Source organism: Pelodiscus sinensis, chromosome 1 (genome assembly GCF_049634645.1).
Source record: "Pelodiscus sinensis isolate JC-2024 chromosome 1, ASM4963464v1, whole genome shotgun sequence".
Classification (NCBI taxonomy): Eukaryota; Metazoa; Chordata; order Testudines; family Trionychidae; genus Pelodiscus; species Pelodiscus sinensis.
Window position 1 is genome coordinate 202,960,985 of NC_134711.1, and position 26,543 is coordinate 202,987,527.

General features: G+C 40.9%; 1 long non-coding RNA gene across 3 annotated transcripts in view; it reads left to right on the forward strand.

Moving 5' to 3' along the window:
* LOC112543858 (uncharacterized) overlaps positions 1-26,543 on the forward strand; it is a 73,751-nt gene that overhangs the window by 25,063 nt on the left and 22,145 nt on the right. The window contains exons 2-4 of one of the 3 annotated variants that reach the window (XR_012901313.1): positions 7,004-7,182; positions 12,009-12,093; positions 16,020-16,057. This is a non-coding gene — a long non-coding RNA (uncharacterized LOC112543858). The remainder of the gene's footprint in view (positions 1-7,003; positions 7,183-12,008; positions 12,094-16,019; positions 16,058-26,543) is intronic. The other 2 variants (XR_012901317.1, XR_012901315.1) reach the window with 2 other exon arrangements.

Sequence of the window (26,543 nt, forward strand, 5' to 3'; positions counted from 1 at the left end):
TTGTGTGTGTATTTTAAAGCTTTTTGATACGTATCAGGCTTTGGACTACTTATAGAACATGGCTTGGTTTTGGAAACAAGTCAACAAATGTTTATGGTATACTGTGCTTTCACTTATATCCATATAGATAGCTTCTGGATAAGAAAGGAGGTCATAGACTTATATGTGAATCTCTTGCTTCTGCTTTCACAATGGAGGAAGAATCCCAGGCAGTTGTTTATGATGGTTGCTTATCTTACGGATGGATCTTGGAGCAGGTGAGCCCAGCTCACAACCAAGACTACAGGGAAATCATCATTATCCCATGTAGAACCATTATTGGGAGGGAGCTAATGAAAATGAGCTCCTTATCCCTACAGAGAATAGGGTATGGTGAGGTCTGTCTTCCTACCACCCCTGCCCCCCACTCAGAAATATAAACATGCCTTGAAACAACATCTATAGGGAGGTAGGGTCCAGAGCAGATTTCCAACAATTACCTTTCAAAGAAAGAGGTGGTTGTGACAAGGGGGCTGCATTCTAATTGATAGGGGGAAGGGATATTTGACCCTGTGGACCTTGACTCCTCACCCGTGTTGCCAGTTCTGGTTTGCAGTGATTTAGCAGGAACATAAACTACTTTGACTCTTTTAAGGTCTTCTAGATTCCTGGGAAGCAGCTGAGAGGACCTGGCTCAATTGCATGGATCTCATGCTCTGGGAATCTCTTGTTTTGGGATGTAGATGAACTGTGCAGTCAGACCTCTTAAACATGAAGAGTAGGAAAATTATAAAGTAGTCCACTGAAGAATTTTTCTTCCCTCAGCAGACAGGTAGGTCTCTGTGACCATGGGATCAAGCCAGCTTCACTTTGTTCCATATTAGGGATGTTAAATATCAGTTAATTAAATAGTTAATTAACCTCATGAATTCTTATCTGTTCGTCGACTAATCTGTAGTGCCCGAGGGAGGGGCTGGCAGTCAGTGCACTCAGGCCTCATTCCTGAAAATCCTCTGCCACTTCACACTGCTGCCTCTGTATCAGAGGCAAGAGTGCGGAATGCCAGGTGGAATCTGGACTGCGAGGGTAGCCAATTTAAAAACTAGCTCCCCTTGTGGACTGGCTGCCTGATAAAGAGGCAGCAGCACAGGGTGCCAGCAGCCCCTGTCTAGGGAACACCTAGCTCCTAGACTCATCATGAGCCAGGACTGAGCTGGGCTGCCTACCCATGTGGCTCCTAGTACAGTTTAAATGCAGAGCTGCAGCAGGGTAGGTCCCAGACTCATTGCAAGCCAGGAGTGAGCTGGGCTGCTGGCCAGCCTTCTAAAAATTTACTGGTGTGGATGTCAGCCAATGGTCTGGTCAGGTCAGTGTGTGTGTGTGTGTGTGTGTGTGTGTGTGTGTGTGTGTGTGTGTGTGTGTGTGTGTGTGTGTGTGTGTGTGTGTGTGTGTGTGTGTGTGTGTGTGTTACACCCGAGTCTTCAACTGCTGGGACGCAAGGTCCCATCACAACAGGCAGCCTGGGGAGACTGACTGGCATCCTGAGAAGTTTAACATCCGTGTCTTTGACTGCTAGGACTGGGGTCCCTCCGCGGCGGGCAGCCAACAGGAAGTTTACAGGGAGAGCTTATTACACCTCAGATTTTGACTGCTAGGATACATGATCCCTTCGCAGTGGGCAGACTAGGGAAGGCTGAGAGATGCCCCACAGATCTGTCCTCTGGAAGCGACACAATCCAAACGCCCCAGCTCTCCCTATACCTGTCCCTTATGACCGGCTGGAGTTCTTTTAAATTATACTTGGCTTTGTTACAGCAACTGAAGGAGTCAGGTAAAACTTAACCAGTTACAGGTTTATTAAAAAGGCTTATAAAGCATGTGGTTACAATGGCTATTGCTTTACATCTTAACTACTAGCAAATATAGATCTTAAAATGGTTACAAAGGAAAAAGAAAGATAGAAAATAATGGTACCAAGTGACAGCTTAATCTTTAAAGAGCTCTAATGCTATTTATATATTTAAGCAAAGGACACATACAGGTACAATTTTTACCCCCTTCTGTGCCTCTCGACTCCAGCGGGTCAGGCCAGGGTTGTTCCCTCAATTCCTCGGAAAGACGAATACGAGGTGGGCGTCCCCATGGAACCTCGGGAGGTCAAACACCTAACCCGGCCAGCAGGTAGATGTCAGATCGACGCTCAGAGTGAGTGTGCTGCTGGACCCCTCTTTATAACCCTTGGGGCCTGTATCCTCTTTCTTATCTAAGATGCCAAATTGTACTGGTCCATTTTTGTGGCGCCAGTTCTTACAAGGGAGTTTCAAATAATTTACACTTGTAAGAGAGAGATAACTAAATTAGGAGTACTGGACATTCTTTGCTGGTCGGGAGATTCCTCTCCTCCCCTCCCCCCCGCGTGATCGTATCAATATGGGTTTCAGACAAGGGCACTCCTCGGCAGCCTCTTGGTCAGCGATTAGTTCGACCACCCTCTTATCTCTGCTTACAGTTGTCCAGGGTCACTGGGTGAGCTGCCATATTTGGGCCTCCTGTCAAGGCTTTCAAAGACTATGCTGTTTTTACTGCTCTGTGTGCCCTGTATGCTTCCAGGCAAGCAAAGATGGATGTTACGGGGGGGTTCCTGTCTGGCTACAGCAGGGGGCTAAGAGAGAAGGGGGAGAGAGAGAAATGCGTGTAGTCTATAGCATTAACCTATAAGCTTTTGCTTATCAGTTAATCGACTCCACTATTACACCCCTATTCCATATCATGGTTATCTCTGGCCTCAGAATTGTTCCACAACCATTTAGATTAAATGTAGCATTAAAATTGGACAGGATATATGTTCTATGAGTTCATTAATATATTCCCCTGGCACAAAGGAAGGGAAAAAAACTGTTTGAACATTCAACCGCTCAAGTCATGTTTTGTGAGCAGGACATACCCTGCAATGTCTGAAGATACTAAAATGGTATTATTGAAATAGAGTTCAAATTTGCATCTCATTTAAAAATGAATACATTGTAATGCGTATCTTTGCACTCTCACTCCCTCTTTTAGAATTTGGGAGACAGCTATTTCTCCATTGTGTGTTCTTCACAAGATGTGCAATAATTTGTCCTGTTTTTATCCCCTGCTTGTCTCTTTCCCAATGAGTATGGCAAAGCAAAGTATGATTTTTCAAATTTGCCATTTTTATCCTTGATGCATATGCCTGGCTGCTGGACTCCAACCTTCAGAAAAGCTACATGGAAATCACTGTGTCCCATTCAGCTTCAATTACAGATAACTTTGCATTTATAAGCACAAATATAAATAACTATAAACTCAAACAGTTACCTCTGAATCTGTCTGAAACCCAGAGACAGTGGAGAAAGCCAGAAAAATCACATGGGACCAATATGCTACCACTTCTAATCCAAATTTGTTTACAAATCACTAAGTGGCACTTTTCCCTCTGAAATGTCAAGGGGAAACCATACCACAGTGGTGGGTTGATGATGGCTGGAGTGGCTAGTTTTTGGATATTATGTAAAATGGAAGTTATCAAGACCTGGAGCCATTAAATATTCACAAGCACTTTACTGAAACTGAGGGTGTCGACAATCACATCATGGCTAAATTCCATGTGTAGATATTCCACATATCTAAATGTTTTTTGTAACTATACATAATGTTCCACACGTCTTGGCCTAGATCACGGGTGGGGAACCTTTTTTGCGTTGGGACCTCCTGACCCACAGAAAACTCTGTTGTGGGCTGGGGGATGCAGGTAGGTATGGAAGAGCTGGAGTGCCAGTGTAGGCTCCCCAATGCTGGGGAAGGCCCTAAGACTCAGGGGCCAGAGACAGGCAACCCAGGGGCCACATCCAGCCTCCGGACCTTCCGTTCCTCACCCCGGCCTAGATTCTTGTTTAGCAATGCTAATCAACACTTTGCAACTGACAAATTTTACCTCAAAGACAATTGTCTTTCAGAGATGCTTGGAGACGGATGTCTATACCTCAAATCTGGCTATCAATCCATGTTTTAGAAAACATTGCACCTGATTGAACCAACTTTAGATTGCTATAGTTGTAATTTATATTTAAAATAAATGGTTAGCTTGTTTGGGATGAAACACACACACACACACACCTTATTGACCATGACAAGGCACTTGCCTCACATTCTTGACCTCACCATTTCTCCCTCTGGTGGTGTTGGGTTGGAGTAAATCATTCTCACTCTGAAGGGCTTTTTTTATTCCTCACTTTGGTTTTTTTATACATTTACAGGCCCAACTTGCACTCTTCTGCCAAACATCAATAAGCCAACTCATAACACAAAAAGAAATACCCTTTTCCTTCCCTCTTGGGTTGTTGACTTAGCATGCTGGTTTCTTGGTGCTAGTTCTTTCCTAAACAGAAGTTAATTAGGTTGCTTCTCATTTATGGAGAAGAGCAACCTTCCAGCCTAGAGAAACCTTTTTGCCATGCTTCAGCTTGTGTTTCATTTCTTCTCTCCATCTCATCAGAAAAGGTGGGATTTAAAAAAAAAAAAAAAAAAGTCATAGGCAGCACTTCATTGATCTAATTAACTCAGAGGAAACTTCTTTTCAGCTCATATGGAAAATGACTTTAACTATATTATATTTATATACCTGCTTTCCACCACTCTGTGTCACATTATTTATTTCTTTGCCCACTCACCATCACTGGAGCACTAGATAACTGAATGTCTAACTTAAAATAGTTTGTCTTCATAAGATCCCTGAGAGGTAGGGAAGCATTTACAGATAGAGAACTGATTCACACAGAGATTAAATACATTTTTCAGGGTCGCAGAGATAGCCTGTGACAGATCCAGGAGCAGAATCTAGGTCTAGTTTCTTAACCACAAGGCCATCTGCCTTCCCTATTAGTATCATAGATAAGAAAGCTTGTAACACATTCTCTAAAACACTATTTGAGTAGGACCTTGCAGTATCATATTTTTCATAGGTACTGGACTAGAGAAATTGTCAGGAATAGTTTGATTTGCTTATGTATTTATATTGAATTTTCACAAGTGTAAGACAATGGAGACTAAGCCTCAGACAGCTTAAGCATATTGCTAAAGCCATATAAAGTGACAGACTATGGCTACATTGCGCATTCTTACACAAGAAGATATGCAAATGAGGTGTGGTGATGAATATCGCTGCACCTCATTTGTATACCTAATGAGCCACCATTTTGCACAAGGGGTTTTTGCACAAGAAGGAGCAGTGTAGACTGCTCCTTCTTGTGCAAAAGCCCCCTCTTGCACAAGAGCCATTCTGCTGCTTATTTTCAGGCAGAACAGCTCTTGCGCAAGAGGGGACTTTTGTGCAAGAAGGAGCAGTGTAGACTACTCCTTCTTGTGCAAAAGCCCCTTGCACAAAAATGGCGGCTCATTAGGTATGCAAATGAGGCACAACGATATTCATTACCATGCCTCATTTGCATATCTTCTTGCACAAGTATATGCAATGTAGACGTAGCCATTGTGTAAAAAGCTAAGGCTCCAATCCTTTCCTTAATTTTAAGCACATGTAATTGTTCAATCTATTCCATTGACTTCAAATAGATTCCTAAAGTTAAGTACATGAGTAATTATTTGCAGGACAATAGCCTAGTTTGGAAATCAGGAGTTCCCAGCTCACAGACTACTAGACTAGCCTTTGTAGAAAGTGCAAATTATATATCCTCTACTTCAGTTTCTCCATCTGAGAAGTGGGAAGGCTAGAATTTACTTACCGCACCCTGGTGAGGTGAGAATTAATTTGTTAAAGTTTATGCAACACTTTAATGAAGAAATGTGATAAGTAAGTGATAAAGATTAATGTGAATTAATTCACTGTGAACCTATAAAAAAGGAACTGATTCGTTTCTTAAAAAAAAAATCAGTAAACCGTTTATCCAAAAATTAGTGTCTTTTTAAAATAAAAAGTTATAAAGTGAGTTAACAAGATGATATTCTTGCATAATAGCAGAAATATGGCATGCTGGGCCATCTACTTATTGTTTCAGTTTGTTTTGAGCAAAAAACCACAAGATACATAAATTTAAACCTTGACAAACCAGATTATAAAAACAAATGCTAGAATTTGGCCACATTTAATACTGTTTCTTATTTAACTAAGATTTCTTTTAAATTACTACTACATTTATTTTTGAAAAGAAGCCAACGACATTTTCTGTCGTGAGGGCAGCCAGTATTTGGAACTAATGTAATCATTTTCCTAAGGCAATTGAGGTGGTTAAATCCCAAATTATTGCTATTTATGTTGGGTACAGCATTCATTCAGCTCTTGGCACATTCAGAAGCCTCAGGGTTGCAGCTGAGTCTTTTGAATGATATTGGCTACCTCAGTTTAGTATCTGGTGAAGAGATGCACAGTACATTTATGGAAAACCTTATATTAGGAGACAAATATAATGCTGCTTCTACTTGCATCATAAAGTATATTACTAATATTTATCTACATTAGGAATGCTTGAAATCAGTTCTCCTCATTTATACCAACCTACATTTATGCCAGACTATATAATGTCTGGAAAGACTATGTTGACAATTATCCATGCAGTGAAATATTTGATAGCTTTACTACAGAGCTTAATAAATGCATGATAAACAATCAAAAGTCACAGGTAAAAAATACTCTAAGGCCAGGTCATCTGCTCATATTTTCATCATATTAAGAATGATGAAATGGAGTAGAAAACCTGTCTAAGGGAATTTAAGCTCAATGTCATTAATGCCCACCCTCTAATTGTGAATTCAGAATGAATTCTTAGTGTGATGTTCTAATATGATCCTTCAGTGGAAGGAAAGACAATTAAGAGTAGGGACAAGATATTACCTTTACATAAGGCAATTATAAGACCGATGGACTACTGTGTCTGGTTCTGTTGTACACATTAAAACAAGGGACATTGACTTAAATTTCTCATAGTATGTCATCATTTTTGTAGCTCTTCTTTGAGCATTTCACTATTTTCCAATCTGCTTGTCTTATCAGAGAAATCTGAGACAACTTGATCGTGTTGCATAAACACACTGAAAGAAGATATCGAATATTATGGGACCACTTAGCAGAAGAAGTGATATTGAAAAAAGGCTGAAAGCTGAGGTTAGAAATGTGAAAACTGGAAGTAGAATGCAACTTTTAAAAAGTAAGGGTAATTAGACATTATCAAGGTATGTGATATAAAAACTTCAAGAAATGTAACATTTATTCTAAATTGGATGGATAATTTTCAAGAGACTAGGCTCTTTTAGCCATAAGTTGTGATCAATGTTACTGATTGGTTAAGAATTACCTAAGACACTGTTGTTTCTGGTATTTCATCAGTTTGTCTGTCTAATCTGTGTGTTATGCATTGTCATTTGGACCGTAAATCCAGGGACTAGAGAATAATTGAAATAATAATTCAGGGCTAAAAGGGACCTGGAGAGGTCTTATACCTCTGAGGTATAAACAAGTAAATGTAACCAAACACCAGGGAAGGATCATCTAATATGTTTTTAAAACTTTGAATTACTAGGATTTCACAGTCTTCCTTGGAAGTATATTATAGATACCCTTAGACTGAAAAAGGGGTTGCCAATATACAGTATAACCTAAATTTCCTCTTGCTGCAAGTTAAGCAGATGCCTTCCTGTCCTACTTTCAGGATACTCTAAGAACAATTGATCATCGTCTTCTTTATAAATAGCCCTTAACAGATATGAAGACTTATCAGGTTCCCTCCCACTCCCATCTTCCTTTCTGAGGAATCAACATACAGTTTATTCCTTTAAACCTTTCCTCATCGACCAGGATTTTAAAACGTTATTATTTTTACTGCTGTCTTCTAGACTCTTCTCAATTTGACCACACATTTCTTAAAGTGTGGCATGCCAAAACTGGGCATAATACTCAAGCTAAGGCCTCACCATGGTCAAGTAGAGAGGGGGCAGTTATTTTCTTTGCCTTTCATAGAACTTCCTAGAATGATATTTGTCTCATTCAAAATTCCTAGCTCCTTTTCAGCTGCTTAGCCATTTTGGGGCATTTGATTTTTCTGATCATGACTCTACACTCAAGTCTCTTTAGGTATGTCTACACTACCCTCCTAGTTCGAACTAGGAGGGTAATGTAGGCATACCGCACTTGCAAATGAAGCCCGGGATTTGAATTTCCCGGAGTTCATTGGCATAAGTGGGGAGCCGCCATTTTTAAAACCCCGCTGGTTCGAACCCCGTGCAGCGCGGCTACACGGGGCACGAACTAGGTAGTTCGAACTAGGCTTCCTAGTTCGAACTACCGTTACTCCTCATTTCACGAGGAGTAATGGTAGTTCGAACTAGGTTTCTAGTTCGTGCCTCGTGTAGCTGCGCTGCACGGAGTTCGAACCAGCGGGGTTTTAAAAATGGCGTCTCTCCGCTTATACAAATGAAGCCCGGGAAATTCAAATCCCAGGCTTCATTTGCAAGTACGGTATGCCTACATTACCCTCCTAGTTCGAACTAGGAGGGTAGTGTAGACATACCCTCACAGAGTCGCTGCTTCCCAGGATAAATTCTTGCATCCTGTAAAATGGAGTATGCTTTTTGTTCCTAGAATTTGGATATATCAAAACACTGTTTGCTTGAGCTCAGTTTACCAAGCTATCCAGTTTGCTTGGTATCAATGTTCCATCCTCATTATTTACTATTCCCTAAATCTTTGTACAATCTACAAAGTACTATCATTGCAAAGTTTAACAGTCATAGCTAATAACATTCTAGTCGTGACTTTTCCCATGATGTTCCAAATTTATGTTAAATTAACAAATCCAATTCCTCTTGTTTATTATTGAGGCGTCTAGCATTGATTTATACGCAATTCTTCTCTTCAAATCTCTGTGCCTTGATAATTCTTTTTCTACATTTGTGTTAAATCAGTGCTTATTTGTTCCCTCTTTTCACCATAACTTTGAATTATGACCTCCTCTCTAACTAGCTTCTCCCATTGAAGATTGGAGCCCCTTCTACTGAGATGGGGGTCCCCATTCAAAATACACACCCTTACATTCAATGTTCCACAAAACTAAAATTATCTTACATCAGTTTCCTAACCAACAGTTCACTTGCATAATCTTTGGCCTTCATTCTCTTGCAGGATACAAGTTCTGTCTGATAAGTCACTCAGTATTCACACTTTCCTTCAAAATCTGAAGTCGCATGTAATTCATACAGTTCATGTGAAGTAGCATCATTAGCAACAGTATGTTCCATTCACTAATGTTTCCTTGTCTACCCAGTAAAACAGCATATCCAATCCAATCCTGAACTTGTAGGTCATGCCTTGGCTCCAGATATTTCACCATCCTATTGCCTACCTGCCTCTTGCAGATATTCTTTCTATACTTGTTGACCCAAAGTCCCTGACATCTATCTTTTCTGGTTGGCGGGAGATCTTTGTGGGCACATTTGATTTTCTTGTGTGATGGGCTTAGCAACCCTTCTGTTCCATTTGACCAACTGGATCTTTAAAGATTCTTTTTGGAAACTGTAAATATATTGTTTCTTAGTTTTTCACTGCTTCACTTTAAGACTTGCACTTTTACTTTAAGTTCTTTTTTTAAATTGTTTTGAAGTATCAATCAATACTCATATTAGACTTATTAAAAGTGTTAGGAAGTTATGTTAACAACGTATCACACTCCATCCCGATCCCCAATTCTGTTCTTTCAGCCAAAGTATCCCATAACACCTAAAATAAGTGGTTTATGTGGACAGGAAGATTGTCAGCATCAGGATATATGAGCTTTTTTAATCATAGCAAGAGGTAGGGCATTATTTTCACAGGCTAATGCTCAAATGTCTCAAGGGAAAAGCACAAGGTATCTGAATGTTTGACCTTCGTACAAACCTAAGATGTATCTTCTTACTCCTTAGTATCTGAATTGCATGTGTTCACAAGGAGAGATAAGAAGCACAAAATGGTACTGAAAAACAAGGTAGAAGATTATTTGTTAAATATAAACTTCAGTTGACATACTCCTTTGGTGAGGAACTTGTGGGCCACATGCAACCCATGGAGATTCTAGGTCTGGCCCGGGAGGCATTGTTTACTGTTGGTTGCCAGATCCCTCTGTTTTCTGTGTGTGTGTCATTTTTTTTAACCCTACCAGTATTACCAAATTGACACAAAGCAAGGGTACATGAATCGAAGTGTGTGCTGACTGCACACATTGACTGAGAGCTGTGTATTCCCTTTGCATCCAAAGCAACTGGAATCCCGTGAATTCTAGGTACGCAAACAGAGTTAGCAAAACTTCCTTGTACTGGGAGATCATCTTGATTATTTCAATCTTGTGGCCCACGAGATAAAGGAGGACCACCCATGTATGTAGCCCACTCACTAGCCTAGATTGCCCTTCATGAACATACACACTACCTTCATTTTTTTTAAATGCACTAACTGGTTGTTTAAAAAAAATGGGTTGTGACATTGGTAGCAAACCTGCCTTATGATGAACATAACCACCATGTGTGAGATGGCTTTCCTGGAAACTTGTATCATATTGAACCTTTTTCCTGTATTATAGTATGAGTCTGGTGGCAGTAAACCTGACCGTTATTCATTATTTGGGCTCATGACTACATTTTATAATGAACCCAAGAATGCTCATGCATTTGACAATACAGCTTATCAATTAACATGTGATAGTAGTTTGATTGTTACAGTTGTGTATAAAACTGTCTACCAGGACTGTTACTACATGTGCTATAGGACTAGGTGCATGTGTTGGTAGCAAGAGAATGGTAGTAGAGGGTGCTGACGCAGGGGTATTGAAGAAACCATGCCAGGCCAGGCCTGGCTTAGTTCATCACTCTGGGTATATCTACATTACAGTCTGGCATGAGACCGGTAAACTTTACCTATTCAAGCATAGCTGAATATAGCAACATAAATGCAGTGGAGTGGTATTGAGCTCAGACTGTATAAACATGCTATAGACCCTATGTACCTATTTGCATTGCTTAAGCCCCTCTTGACCAGTCTACACCATTACTTTTATTGCTAGCATGGGTAAAGCTGGCACAGCTTGAAGAGTAGTTAAATCCCAATTCTGTCTCTCTTCACCCCCCACATAAAGAAAGGGACTTCTTCCCGCCTCAGTAGAAGGATAAGCTGCTGAGATCATGAGCTGGATCTGGGGGCTTGGAGCAATAGAGGGAGTCAAATCCACTCTCTCCCCATCTATCCTCAATCTGATAGTTGAGGGGAATTCCTGCCTCCTGGGTGTATATGGCTGTAGTGAGATATTGCAACAGTGTTACATTTGGTGGTAACCCAGCCTAGTTCTAGTTCCCCTCTTATAGCTTCTCTGAGTCCCAGGCATTCCCAGTACAGGTGGTAGTGGGTGGGTTTTTTTTGGTCTGCTATTGCTGGGTGACTGTGGAAATGGAATGGTCTGGGCTCTTTAGAATATTTGTGTTCAGACATTATTTTTAACAGACTGCCAAGTTGCCTAGAGAAACAAAAGTGAGGTAAGGTTAACTGATTTAACAGTTTCTTTCTCAGCTAAACTGAATAGGTATTTCATGGGACCCTAAAAGGCACACCTCTAGGTTTCTTTCCGGTCACATTTCAAAGCTACATTTTGGAGGAGTTAGAGCTTCTAAAGAAAAAGAGATAAAGGCCACAAAAGAGTCTTTACACCAAAAAAGGGTTAAGGAGCTGAAGTATAGGGGTTGTGACAAGATCCTCCTATTACTGTACACACAAGTATTTATGGGACTGATAGAACCATTTATATGTTGGGCAGTGATTTACAATACAGCACAGAAGTAGTGACCTAGTACAATGTATGCTGTCCACAGAAGGACTGAACTGTTAGAGTGGTAAAGCAAAATCCCACGCACCCATCTATCATGTATACTCTATTTTCCCAAGATCTCTGGAAGGGATACTACGTGTTCTCTAATGGTTCACTCACCTTAATTCCTTTCACAAACCATTAACCAAGAGTTTTTCTCTTTATGTTTATCAGATATGGTAGAAGACATCTGATGCATTCAGGAAGAACAAACTTGACTATTAAAATGTTGGTAAAAGAAGTAGTTCATTGCAAAAAGGTAATTAAACTTCACCCTGAGTGACCTTTATAATTAATCATGTGTACTGTTTTTAGTATATTATTGTAGCATCAAGCATGGACTAACTATCATTTAGGCATCTCAGTGATTTTGGCTACTTTGAAACAATGTGGTGTTAAGTCAAATCATTCCTTCCCATGGTTTTATTCATTGGATTGTTTTAGCGAAACTGGATTTGACCAAAAATTCAATTTCCCTCCTCTCTGCAAAGTTAGGAGCCTGGCATTCAAAGATCTCCTTTTGATATCCATCCTAAGGGGAAAGCATTCAAGTCCAGATACTTGCCTTCCATTGAATATTACCTTTTATTGCAAATACTCACAGTCTAATCAAATTACTCATGGTCCAAGTTTCTATTCAGTGATAGAAGATGTAGCAGAAAAATAAACTGGACAGTTTAAAGTTACTTTAAGATTTCTGGGTCAGTCACCAACTATAGGATATCATAATTTTTTTTATAATCAAGTGTGTGTGTGACAGCCCAACAATAGATTAATCCTTAGTCAGTCTTATAGATTCTACTAGAATGCAAGATTTTTTATTTTTTTTGTAAAAAAAAAAAAAAAAAAAAAAAAAAAAAAAAAAACCCTCTCTTGATTGGGCAATACAAACAAGATCACCAGAAATTGACATCCTGTGCCACTGTGCAGGCTGCAACATGAACATAAGACTAAGTGGAATTGTGCAGTACATCCAATTACTTTAAAACAAGAAAATGTAGGTCTGCATGAAATAGACAAATGCTCATTGTAAGGCAGATCCTTTATATACATAGGTCAACATAGTTCTGTCAACTACAGCAGCGGTTCACAAGACTTAAAGTAGCTGAAGATATGACCCAGTATATGAAGTGTGAACTATTATTCATACAGATAATGAAAGTTTCCATTTGTTCTGTATATGGTCCCCCATTCTGAAATACTTGCTCTGGAAAAACCATCTATAGAGAAAAATAATTTGTTTAACAACCACGTCCAGTGCACTACCTGCACCTTTAAAGATAGACTTACTCCTGCTTGCATTTATTGTTTTGTAGTGTCACAATGAGCCATAATTTACATGATATCAAGCAATGTGAAAGTAACAATCAACAGTAGTATGCATACATTGTGGAAAACTCATTGATCTGTTCCATACCAACATCCACATTTCCAGGAAAAACTCCACAAGATGTGACATAGAAATTTCAAGTATTCTGAAGACAGTGGGCTGAGGTTTTTTTAAAAAATTCTTCCTTATAATGGGAAGCTAGCCTCATCTTTAATTGTGGAGTGATGATCACAATAAATACTACATTTCTTTGTATTCTTTCCTGACCCACCCTCTGTCACAGCCGCTTGGTCTTTTGTCTAAAGTATGGAACGTAATCTCTTTTAGGCAGCACCGTATAGTACCTAGTAGAATGGGAGTCTGGCCTACAGGAAGTACTAAAATACAGACAGTACAAAGTCAGGAATTGAAGGCTGACAATGGAACCCTAACCAAAGTCAATGCCCACCTATAGTCCAGAGAGCATCTTTCCCTTTTCCAAACTATTGATTCTGTACTATTTCTACTGCCTTCCCTCTTTCCTCAACATAGACCAGAGATTGCAACATCCTTTTGTTCATAAGAGCAGGTAGTATCCTACATGCCACATAACCATTTTGAGGAATGTGACTGTTTCAGGCCTTTAAAGGGATAGAGAACTTTATGCAGAATAAGAAATGACTCCCACAGTCATCTACCATTCTACAACATCTCCAAATTTCTCTCCCTTTCTGTGCCCTTTCCCGTACACATGTACAAGAAAAAAGTGAACAGATTTTCACAGGATTGTTTTTTTATGCAGGAGCAAAAAGTGAACTAGGAATATTGTCAGGCTTGAATTCCATTCACTTAGGCTTTGATTCACATTAAGCTATTCAACTATTTCCCATCTCTATATGACACATGAATGACATATACAATACTTAGGATGTGTAACTGTAAAAATGTTATTTAATGGCAATTCCATTATCATGATCCACTATTCCATCATTAATAGCTATGGAGCAGCCCAAAGAACAATGTCTCAGCTTCCTGCCTAAATGCAACTTTGACGCCGCCCCCCCCCCCCCCCCCCCCCCCCAGGAGTGCTCTCTGAAGGTTTTGGGTTCCCAACTATCACCTCTTGGGAGGCAAGGCGTGGCTTTCTTTTTCCTAGTTTGGTTTTTTAAGATCGCATAGCTCCCTGCCTTAGGCTGATAATCCTAGCAAACAAGTCTGCCCAAAGATCCGTGCCAGCACTTTGCTTTCTCTCCAAGGGCTATGGATAGTTATTATCACAGTAACAAGTTACTACATACTCTAAAGAAACACATTTTTTTTTCTCAGGAGGAAAGCATTACAGAGAAAATGGAAATTCCTATTATTAATGATAAAAGCTTACCAGAAGTCACCCATCAGTTTTATGGGGCCCTACTATAATGAAGTCTTTTTAGACCTTCCAGATAGGTGTCCCTAGGAAAGGCGATAATGTTAATTTGCTGGATTAGAAATAAGACCCTGAATCAATTTAAAAGGCAGCATTTTTAAAGGTCTCTGGAGGCTAAAACTGTGGATAATTTTCACATAAGATAGAAGTTTCAATTACTTGGTATTTTTAAAGATAGCATGGCTGAATATGCTATATCAGATAATTCTTCTCCCATCTCTAATGCTACTACAGATTAAACTTCTCTAATCTGGCACTCTCTGGTCCACCAGAATCTGTGGTCTAGCATGATTTTAGTTAGCTGGATGTCCCCTTACCATGTGTGTAGTCAACTTTCCCAGTGTCTCACAAATTTTACTTTTAGCTACCATCCTGTCTCTCCGTGTTCTGACCCATTATTTATCCCAAATGTCTTCTGAGAGCCCAGTAAACTGTGGAAGTGTTGGTAATGCTGCTAGATATTATTCACCTCTCACTGTCTGGTCAGGTTCCAGACTAGAGATGGTCAACCTGTATACCCAACAATGGGATTATTTGTACTAGGACACCAATTTGCTGTTAAGAAGGTAAGCAGAGTACTTTGATTTAGCAGTTTGGGAGAAGTCACCTCTCAACACTCTTTCAAGTTTAAAAATGGTATGTTTTAAAATTTACTATAGTGACAAGATAAATGCTGTATTTAATCTGTGCCATAGAGGCTTTGTAACCGGATGCTGTCATTAACATCAATATCACATTTTGAATGAATTATTACAGCTATGAAAATATGTATTCATATTATGAAAATCATGAAGCTTATGACAAGTGCAACTAATTTTATATAAATATTAATTATAATTTTTTTTATCTCTGCTGCCGTCATGTTAGCCCCAGAAGAGTTAAATTATGTGAAAAAGAGTAGGCATAGCTAATTCTGCAAATTGTAAACTATTGAGTCTGTACAACATATTGAACATTTTCCACACACACAGCCTTGTTTTCAAGGGAACAGTTAGTGTATTTTCAAACTACACTATTTCATTTTGAATTAATAACTTGAGAGCTATGTTAAGATTTCTTTTATTCATAGAGATTGCAAATGTGGAACTATGTTTACAGACCCATATTGGTAACAGAGAATTAAATATCCACTGGAGTCATGGAGGTGATTGACTTTTAGTTATGTATTACGGATTGAATGCACAGACCTATTTTCTCATTTCTACTGGTCTTCTATTTTACTATGGGAGATTCTAGCTATTCTTTCTGGCCAATGCTGTATTATTTTCCTATGCCCATCATTTTGTCTTGCACTTGCAGTGCAAGTTCTGGGTGGCATAGACTTTTTGATCTGCGTGCAGCCCATGGTATGGTATGGTCCTGCTATCTCACTACGGGCCCTCAACACCATGATAATATGAAATTAGATACTGTGCAGGATTAACTCATTAGTATTTTTGTCTTCCTTTAGATCCTGAAGAAGCCAGAAGTGTTTTTGGGACATGCCAGGTGATCATTAGAGTTGATCTTAGACTAATGCTAGTTCATAGCCTGACTCATTCCTAATGAGATGCTTCAGTAATTCCTTTTCTCCACCATGAGGAAAACCTGAAACATTCTAATAATTTTGTTTTGACTTTTTTGGTGGGTTGCTTTTGTTAGTAGCTCTTTTCTTCTTAATGGGGTCGGGTGGCTAACGTAGCATAGATCTAAAAAAACCCATCTAGCATAGGAAGGTGAAGGGAATAGGTTACCTGAAAACAAAGCTGGGTGAAGGCATAAGCCTGAAAGATTGGCCACCAGGTGAGGCAGTTCAGCTGAGGTCTCTCAAAAAGCAGCCAGACTAGCTGTGTAAATCATTACTGGAAACAGCATTATCCAAAATGATGTCAAATCTATAACTGCTATGAAAATCTACATCAAAATATGGTATCTCTAATGTAAGAAGGACCCTGGAATTAAAGCAGAGATGACCATCGGTTGTTGATGCTGCAGCTGAAGCATTCCAGGGAACCTACTATATCAATGTGCAATAGGGATTGGGGCACGGTGAAATGATCTTCTGTTATTCAGACTCTGTGATCATTCTCCATCCTCCACCTCCAGAGTGGGAGGTATGAAAATGTTTTTCAGCTCGTAGGCTGCAGTAGCAATCATTTTGTTTGACAAGAAGGAGCTCCCCCATATAGCTTGGCAGCTCAGAGATGTACTGGAACCAAAAGTTGGACCTTAGGCATGTAATTCTTCTTAACCATTACTAATATTTTGAAAGTTTTCAGAGTGGTAATGGTTTGGATTAGATTTCAAAACATCTATTTGCAATCCTAGGCTGGGATTTTTAAAGGCTAGCAAGAGAATTGGGTACTCAAGGCCCACTGACTTTCAATTCCAGCCATAATTGCTAGAAGTTTTTTCTTTTTTCTTCCATCTCTGAAGTTACATATTTCTTCCTTACATAGCTCACCACTCATTATCCTGCCATTTGAGATAATTAATTCTCAATCTAAACTTGTAGTCTTACTTTGAAGGCATGTATAGATTGTGACACTGGTCACTGTTCCGTATCATGTAAATTAATTCACAGTCTATTCATAAAAAGGATACAACAGTTAGAGGCTGTTTGCTTTATTAGACTTCTTTGCATTTGCATCCTAGGATTTGAAATTGATGAGAAGGAGACGTATTGATTATCTTCACTGATGCTTCAAATTAGCGATGGGTAAAACTCAGGAGGCTGTAAGCCAGACTAATCTTAAACAGTTACATGTCAGTCAATCCAGAATAAATTGATTTCCCTGGTGTCAGTGCCCTATTGCAAGTGGGCTCAGAGTATAATGTAGATAAGTATTCAGAAGTGTAGATGTGTATTCAAAACTTGACTGAAGAACTGACTGTCTTGAGTTAGTGAACCTGGACTGGAATTTGGGCAGGGAGGGCAAGAGGCCCTGTGGAGGAGGATTAGGGTTTTATGGGGACCTAGGTCCTTCTATCTCTCTCTCTCCACACTGCTACAAGGGAGCAGGGGTTGCTCCTGTTCCACTGCCAGAGCACTGAGCCAGGCACGTGGAGCACATCAACCTGTCCCACCCCTTCCTTGCTTCCTGGCTCATTTACAAAGTGGGGGAGTGGGATAATTCTACTCTTTCCCTAGTAAAGTTCTAAGAGACTGTTTGGGTCAAATTTATGTTTAAAAATAAATAATTACAGTTTATTCTGATGATAGAGATGTAAATTCCACATGAAAAAATTCCTATATGGAGTGTGGTGAAGAGTAGAAAAAAAATTGTGTGTGATGCAATACTGGACACAAGACTCACACCACGGGTTCTTCAACCCTTGCTTACATGAGAAGTACCACCAGCTTCAGTGGAACTACTTACATAAATAAATGCTATTAACTGATAGTCAAGGTTCTATAATCAGGGCCTAATTATGAAAGACTCTCGCAAAAGTGTTTATAACAGATGCAACATTTCCATTAGATCAACTGTAAACAATTATCTTGAAGTGAAGAAAATTGACAGGAATACATTGCCAGATGGAATCTCTCCTGGTGTATTATTCCTCTTAAAAAATACCAGGAAGCATATTTTATATACCTCAAATAACAGTTTAAATATTAATTTTAGACTCTCTTTCATCAGAAAATAAGTTTCTGTAGGCATTGCTGGAAAGGTATTTCTAAAAGTTTTCCCCTTGAGGTAATCTCACTCTCATATCACGGTTGGAGAGCCACATCCACCCTGATTTAATTAACACAAATGTTACACTCCCAGCTCTGTATTCCTGCTTTTCTTTCACTTCGAGCATCAGAGGAAGTGAATTGTATCTCATAAACTATACCCTAATAAATTTGTTAATATTGTCACAGACCTAAGCCAGCAGCCTGCCACACTTTGGTGGAAGGCAGGTACACAGGGCACTGTATAAATGGTTTTCTCTTTCCAGAGTAAGCTACTAGAGCCTGCTGCAATAAAATGAAGGCAGGAAAACACCTGGGGTTAATTAACTAGATTGCTCCCTAAGGCAAGTCACTCAACACCTGCAGCCAATTTCAGCCAATGGAGTTGCTTTAAAAGGTAAGCAGAGGGGAAAGACAAAGAGTCATAGACCAGAAGGTGAAAGGAAGGAACAAGAAGCAGCTGTGTGTGAGTGGCGAGCTGGTTAATAGTTACTAGAGGGAGATGTTTTGGAAAGGTTGTTTGAGGAAGTGCCCCGGGGAAAAGCTGCCAAGTCAGAAGGAAAAATAACATTGACTGCAGCTGTTACTTTAGGGTCCCTGGGTCAGAACCTGCAGTACTGGGTGGACCTGAGTTCCCCTTAAACTTCTGCCATGCCAACACAGAGCCTGTCCCAAAAAGGGAGACCATGACCATCTGGGATTTTTTACCCCGAGTCATGGACTAGCTTGTGATGAAAATGGCTCACTAACCTGTGGACCCATCTCCTATAAAGAGAAAGCGTTTGTGGATAGGACCACAGTGAGTCTCTGAGGCTAATATTATCTGCCAGTAGTGCAAGACCCATGGGGGTCAGAATTTTGCCACAACATTTAAGGTGCTGTTAGACTCCTTATTGTTTTTGCTGAACAGACTAACGTTATTACCTCTCAAACTAGATTAAGAAAGTTTCTCTTCATTGTTATAAGCTAAAACTTCAGACTACAGCCCTCAAATTGGGGATGGAAGAAGGCAATTCATGGCGGAAGAGGGGAAAAAGCCTTTTCACAAGGCTATACAAAAATGCCTCTGTGTAGAGGGAAGTCTAAGAGCTGAACTGCATACCCAGTACACAAATAGGTGAAATCTAACTCATTAAAGCCAACTCAGATTCAGAGACATGTATGCCAACTATATGGGTGCTCCAGTGAGGGAGCACCCATGGGAAAAAAAATAGTGGGTTCTGAGCACCCATTGGCAGACTTCTCTTCTCTGCCCCATCACCTTCCATCAGCTTGCCATACCTTCCCTCTCCCCTGCCCCAATGCCTCCAGCCACTAAGCATCTGATTGCAACAAGTGGGAGACACTAGAGGGAGAAGATACTAGAGGAGGTAGTAGAGTTAGGGTGGCCCAGATGCTGGGAGTGGAAGGGGCAGGACCATCCCCTTCCTGTCAGTGAGGTGCTGCTCTGCAGCTCTGTCTGGTGGCTGCCAGAGAAAGCCTGGCTGGGAAGGCAACTTCCACTGCCTGCCCTAGCAGCTGAGCCTGAGCAAGGAGCAGAAGCCTCCTCTGCTCCATCAGGCTCTCTCATGCAGCTACTGGGCAGGGCTGCAGAGTTGTGACTGGGAAGGGCCAGCATTAAAAGCAGTTCTCTTCTGCTCTATGCCTGCAGCCTTGCCCACCAGGGAGAGCAGCAGAACATGCCGGGGTCAGGGCAGGTGCAGTTGGAGTATAAAGCATCCCCCTGCAGGTATCATGAGTAGGAGAGAGCACAGTGGCCCTGGAGCTCATAGCACAATGGGTGGGGGAAGACACACAATATGCCCTTTAGATTGTTCCCTTCACTATATGGAGAGATCAGTTGAATATGGGACACTCTTGGGTGGGCGGGGGCGGGTGTAGGAGTGGCAGGAAGAGGTGGGGTGGGAGTGAGGCATTAGAGAAAGGGGTTAAGTGAGAATGGAGCACTCTCCAGAAAAGCTGGAAGTTGGCCTATGGTTAGAGAGGTGTCAGGTCTGTGCTGTTTATCTCATGTTGGTCTAGGACAATGTCATTCTGAAAATTAGCTAAGACATTATAGAGCTCCATATCCTAGCTAACCAAATTGATAACTTTGCTACATGTTCCTCATGTGGATTTTGACATAAGCTTATGAATAAGAATTGTGCACTACATTCAGTCAATATACTACTCAGACCTAAATGACCTGAATTCTTGAGCAAGACTCAAGAGATACATCTTAGCAGGACAATTTATTTCCTCCACTTTTAAAAACAGTTGTCCCTTTTTGTCATCTGTTGACTTTATTATTTTTATTTTAGCTATTCTTCTGTCTCCACTTGTGTTACTCTCAATTTTTAGTTAATGAAAATTCATCCCCTGGCTTTATGAGGAGGCCAATACTCTCATTCTCGTTTTTTAGGTTTAAGTGGGTTTTTCATTTCGTAGCCACAGAAGATCACCATACTGGTCTTATTTTTCTTTACAGCATAAGTAAAGGAAGCTTTCCCACACACTCCATGACAATAACCTTTTTGAACAAAACCAAATGTGCACCCCCAATTAGTATGGTTAACTGATCTCAGAAACTGTCAAAAATAGCATGCTAAGAGTCAAGCATGCAGAAACTTCAGAGGGAAGTCAGCTATTTAGGGAAAAGAACAAAATAATATCGTTAGTGATTCTAGAGCAGTGATTGTCAACCTGAAGGCCACAAACTCCATTTAAAATATCCAAAAGGGCCTGTTCTTCAATCTGAATTTTTTTAGATTTTTACAGGAAAAAATATTAAATTTTCCTTCAGGTTTCTTTAAAACCAAACAAGGTATCACAGAAATGATATGAAGAAATACACTTAATTCACAAATTATAGAATTAGTTCTCCTCCTGCTCCTCTCTAGACCAGCATAACTTCATTGAGACTAGTTTATATCACCCAATTTTAAACTGGCAGAAGAACCAAGATTATATATTAGCACAAAGAATGACTTTGGTTGGTCAATTGAAGGTACATCATGCAAGGTCTCAACAGAATGAAAGCAAGCAGCAAAAGGAAAGCTCTATGGCTTTCCTTATCACCTACTGTGCTTACACTGTCAATAATACATTTCATGAACCATTTAAAATTTGCACAATGAGAGAAGTAAATTTTCCCACTAGCTCCCTTAGAAGTACATATTTCATCATTATAAGAACTGCGGCATCTGTTTATATCTTACCTAATAGAACTATAGTAGTCATATAAAATGATTTAGCTGAGTTAAATTGGAAGTCTCAAAAGCAAAAACAAAGAAGAGTTCCAAAACTGTTTTATAAACAGAGGGTAAAAGGCCATATATCAATACTCTTTGAACAAGTATGAGCCTTTAAACACAAATGAAACATAGAAGACTGATGCACAGTAATACCGGGGTACAAAATATATCGGAAGGACAGAGCAGGCTGTGCTGGTGAGGGAGTGACATTATACACGAAAGAAAATGCAGAATTAAATTAAGTAAAAATCTTAAATGAACCAAAATGTTCTATAATATCTCTATAGATAGTAATTCCATGCTCTAATAATAAAAATATAGCTGTAGGGATATGTTATCGACCACCCGATCAGGACAGCGTTTGTGACTATGAAATGCTATCAAATTAAAAAACTCAATAATAGTGGGGGATTTCAACTATCCCCATATTGACTGGGTACACATCACCTCAGGACAGGATGCAGAGATAAAATTTCTTTATGCGTTAAATGACTGCTTCTTGGAGCAGCTGGTTCTGGAACCCACAAGGGAAGAGGTTATTCGTGATTTAGTCCTTAGTGGAGTGCAATGCATGCGCCTTGTTGGAGCGGGGCAGCTTTTGTGTTATGATCCCAGGAGCTATGCCGGCGGAAGCTTAGTGCTTCTGGGAGGTTCAACCAAGCTGGAAAGGTCAAGGGGAGAGGAGCCAGAATAATCATGCACGCCAGTCCTCCAGGATTGGGGTTTTGGCTCAGGGCTAATAACCTTGACCTAGAAAAAGCTTTTGTTACGGAAACAGCAAGCTGTCCTATATTCCAGTGGGCATGAAGGACGATGATGATGATGGAGCGCAGGATCTGGTTCAAGGGTAAATATAACTAGACTGCTTGGAAACAGTGAACATAATGTAATAAAATTTAACATCCCTGTGGTGGGAAAAACAGCTCAGCACCCCAACACTGTGGCATTTAATTTCAGAAAGGGGAACTACACAAAGTAAGTTAAACAGAAATTAAAAAGGTACAGTGACAAACGTAAAATCTCTGCAAGATGCATGGAAGCTTTACAAAAACACCATAATAGAGGCCCAACTTAAATGTATACCCCACATTAAAAAACACTGAAAGAGAACCAAAAAAGTTCAATCATGGCTTAATCACCAGGTAAAAGAAGCAATGACAGATAAAGATATCTTTTAAAAAGTGGAAGTCAAATTGTAGTGAGGAAAGTTGAAAGGACCATAAGCTTTGTCAAATTAAGGGTAAAAATATAATAAGAGCCAAAAAGGAGTTTGAAGAAAAGTGATAATATGTTTAAGTACATCAGAAGCAGGAAGCTGGCTAAACAACCAGTGGGGCCCTTGGATGATTGAGATGCTAAAGGAGCCCTCAAAGATGATAAAGTCATAGCGGAGAAGCTAAATGAATTATTTGCTTCAGTCTTCACAACTGAGCATATTGGAGATATTCCCAAACCTGAACCATTCTTTTTAAGTGACAAATCTGAGGAATTGTCCGCAACTGAGGTTTTGGAACAAACTAGTAAACTTAACAGTAACAAGTCACAGGGACTGTATGGCATTCACCCAAGATTTCTGAAAGAACTCAAATGGGAAATAGCAGAAATATTAACTGTGGTTTGTAACCTATCCTTTAAATCAGCTTCCATATCTAATGATTGGAAGATAGATAATGTGACACCAATATTTAAAAAGGGCTCTAGAGGCAATTACAGGCCGGTAAGTCTAACTTCAGTACTAGGCAAATTAGTTGAAACTATCATAAAGAATAAAATTGTCATACACATAGATGAATATAATCTGTTGGGGGAAAGTCAATGTTTCTGTAAAGGGAAATCATGCCTTACTAATCTGCTAGGGTTTGTCTACACTACAGAGCTAATTCGAACTAACTTAGTTCGAATTAGTTAATTCGACCTAAGCTAATTCGAACTAACGTGTCTAGAACTAAAAACTAGTTCGAATTAGTGTTTTGCTAATTCGAACTAGCAAGTCCACATTGAGTGGACCCTGAACAGGGCTTAAGGATAGCGGGAAGCAGAACCAGCAGGGCATCAGAGGAGGACTTAGAGCGTGGAGATGCTGTCTCAGGCTAGCCGAGGGCTGTGCTTAAAGGGTCCCGACCCCCACCCCGGACAGACAGTTCTCAGGGGTGCCCCGCTTGCAAAGCAGTCCTGGCTTGGATTGCCCAGATTACCCACACTGGGCACATCACACCACTCGGCCATCAGCCCGGCTGCACTTGCCGTAGGCTGCCATCTGGGGAGAGGGGGCAATCGGGGGGCTGCAGGAGAGCTTCCACCCCGCAGAGCCAGCCCAGTCCTCCCCATCGGGGGCTCGTACCCCATTCCTCCCTCACCTCCTTCCACTTACCCTTCCCTAGCCCCCCTTCTTATTGATGTACAAAATAAAGATAACGTTTCTTCCAACATTGACTCTGTCTTTATTGAACAAAACTGGGGGAGACTGGGAAAAGGAGGTGGGAGAGGGGAAGAGAAAGGCTGGGAGAGGGGAGGGCAACTAACATGATCAGGGATTGGGAACAGGTCCCAGATGAAGAGAGGCTACAGAGACTGGGACTGTTCAGCTTAGAAAAGAGGAGATGGAGCGGGGACAGGATAGAGATCTCTAAAAGCAGGGGTTGGGTGGAGAGGGTGCATTCATAAAAGTTCTTCATGAGTTCCCATAAAGAAGGACTAGAGGACACCAAAGGAAAGGAATGGGTAGCAGGCTTCAAACTAGTAATAGAAAGTTGTTGTTCTTCACAAAGCAAATAGTCAACCTGTGGAACTCCTTGCTGCAGGAGGCTGTGAAGGCTACAACTAGAACAGAGTTTAAAGCGAAGTGAGATCAAGTCATGAAGGTTGGGTCCATGAAGTAGTCTTAGCCAGGGGGTAGGAGTGGTGTCCCTGCCCAAAGTTTGTGGAAGGCTGGAGAGGGATGGCACGAGACAAGTGGCTTGGTCACTGTCTTCGGTCCATCCCCTCCAGGGTCCTTAGGGTTGGCCGCTGCCGGCAGACAGGCTACTGGGCTAGATGGACCTTTGGTCTGACCCATGATGGCCATTGTAAGCTCAGGGCTCAGGGTCGGGGGTCTCAGTGGACCCCCTTGATTTTCAAGCACACCTGCTCCTGGGTGGCCAGGCTGGCAGCTCTCCTGCCCTAGCCGGCCACTTTCCTGTGCCTAGTGCGGAGATCGTGGACGAGGTCCACGATGTCCGCACTAGCCCAGGAAGGTGCCCGCCTCTTGCGGTCCAGAGCAAGCTCCTGGGAGCCGCCAGCCTGGTCCCGGGAAGAGGGGGTGGGCTGGGGGACATCAGGTGGGTGGCTCTGTGCCGTGCCAGGTGCAGGGTCTGCTGGCTGGGTGCTGGCAGACTTGCACCTGGCACGGGCACCATAGCCAGCCCGTGCCCCTTTAAGGGGGCCGGGGCCGGGAGGGGGGCATAGAGTTTCCCTGGTGTTGGCCAGAGTGGCCACCAGGGAAACCTGGGGAGGGCTAGCCTCCCACTAGTTCAAATTAAGGGGCTACACACCCCTTAATTCGAACTAGCGAGTTCGAACTAGGCTTAATCCTCGTAAAATGAGGTTTTCCTAGTTCGAACTAAGCGCTCCGCTAGTTCGATTCAAATTCGAACTAGCGGAGCGCTAGTGTAGCGGCTATGAATGTTAGTTAGAACTAACGGACGTTAGTTCGAACTAACATTGTAGTGTAGACATACCCCTAGAGTTCTTCTAAGGGGTCAACAAACATGTGGACAAGAGGGAATCCAGTGGGTGTAGAATACTTAGATTTCCGGAAAGCTTTTGACAAGGTCCCTCACCAAAGGCTCTTTAGTAAAGTAAGTTGTCATGGGATAAGAAAGAAGGTTCTTCCATAGATAGATAACTGGTTAAAAGACAGGAAACAAAGGGTAGGAATAAATGGTAAGTTTTCAGAGTGGGGAGAGTGGGACCCATCCTATTCAACACTAGTGGTGTCCTGGGACCCATCCTATTCAACTTATTTATAAGTTATCTAGAGAAAGGAGTGAGGTGGCAAAAATTTGCAGATAATACCAAACTGCTCAAGATATCTAAGACCAAAGCAGACTGAGAGAGCTTCAAAAAGATCTCACCAAACTAAGTAATTGGGCAACAAAATGGCAAATGAAATTTAATGTTGATAAATGTAAAGTAATGCACATTGGAAAACATAATCCTAACTATACACACAATATGATGGAGACTAATTTGGCTTCAACTACTCAAGAGAGAGATCTTGGAGCCATTGTGGATCTCTGAAAATATCCACTCAGTGTGCAGCGGCAGTGAAAAAAGCAAATAGAAAGTTAGGAGTCATTAAAAAAGGGAGAGAGAATAAGGCAGAAAATATCTTATTGCCTCTATATAAAACCATGGTATTCCCACATCTGGAATACTGCATACAGATGTGGTCCTCATCTCAAAAAAGATATATTGGCATTGGAAAAGGTTCAGAAAAGGGCAACCTGATTAGGAGTTTGGAACAGGTCTCATATGAAGAGAGATTAAAAAGACTTGGACTTTTCAGCTTAGAAAGAAGGAGACTAAGAGGGGAGATATAATAGAGGTCTATAAAATCATGACTGGTATGGAAGTGAATAAGGAAAAGTTATTTACTTATTTCCACAATATGAATTAATAGGCAGCAGGTTAAAAACTTCCTTTGGTTTGTTTTACTTTACTCAGCGCACAGTCAGCCTGTGGAGCTCCTTGCCAGAGGATATGGTGAAGGCTAGGACTTTAACAGGGTTCAAAAAAGAGCTAGATATACTCATGGAGTTTAGGTCCATCAATGGCTATTAGCCATGATGGGTAGGAATGGTGTCGCTAGCATCTGTTTCTCTGGAAGTGGGAGACAGGGGAGGGATCACAGGAGGATTACCTGTTGTGATTCCTCTGGGGCATCTGGTATTGGCCACTGTTGGCAGACAGGATAGTGGGCTAGATAGACCTTTGGTCTGACCCGATATGGCTGTCCTTATGTTTCTCAGAGACCACTATATATATACATTGTGTTGAGACTGTAATTCAAAGTCACCTTCTTTCTTGGTAGCGTGCATGA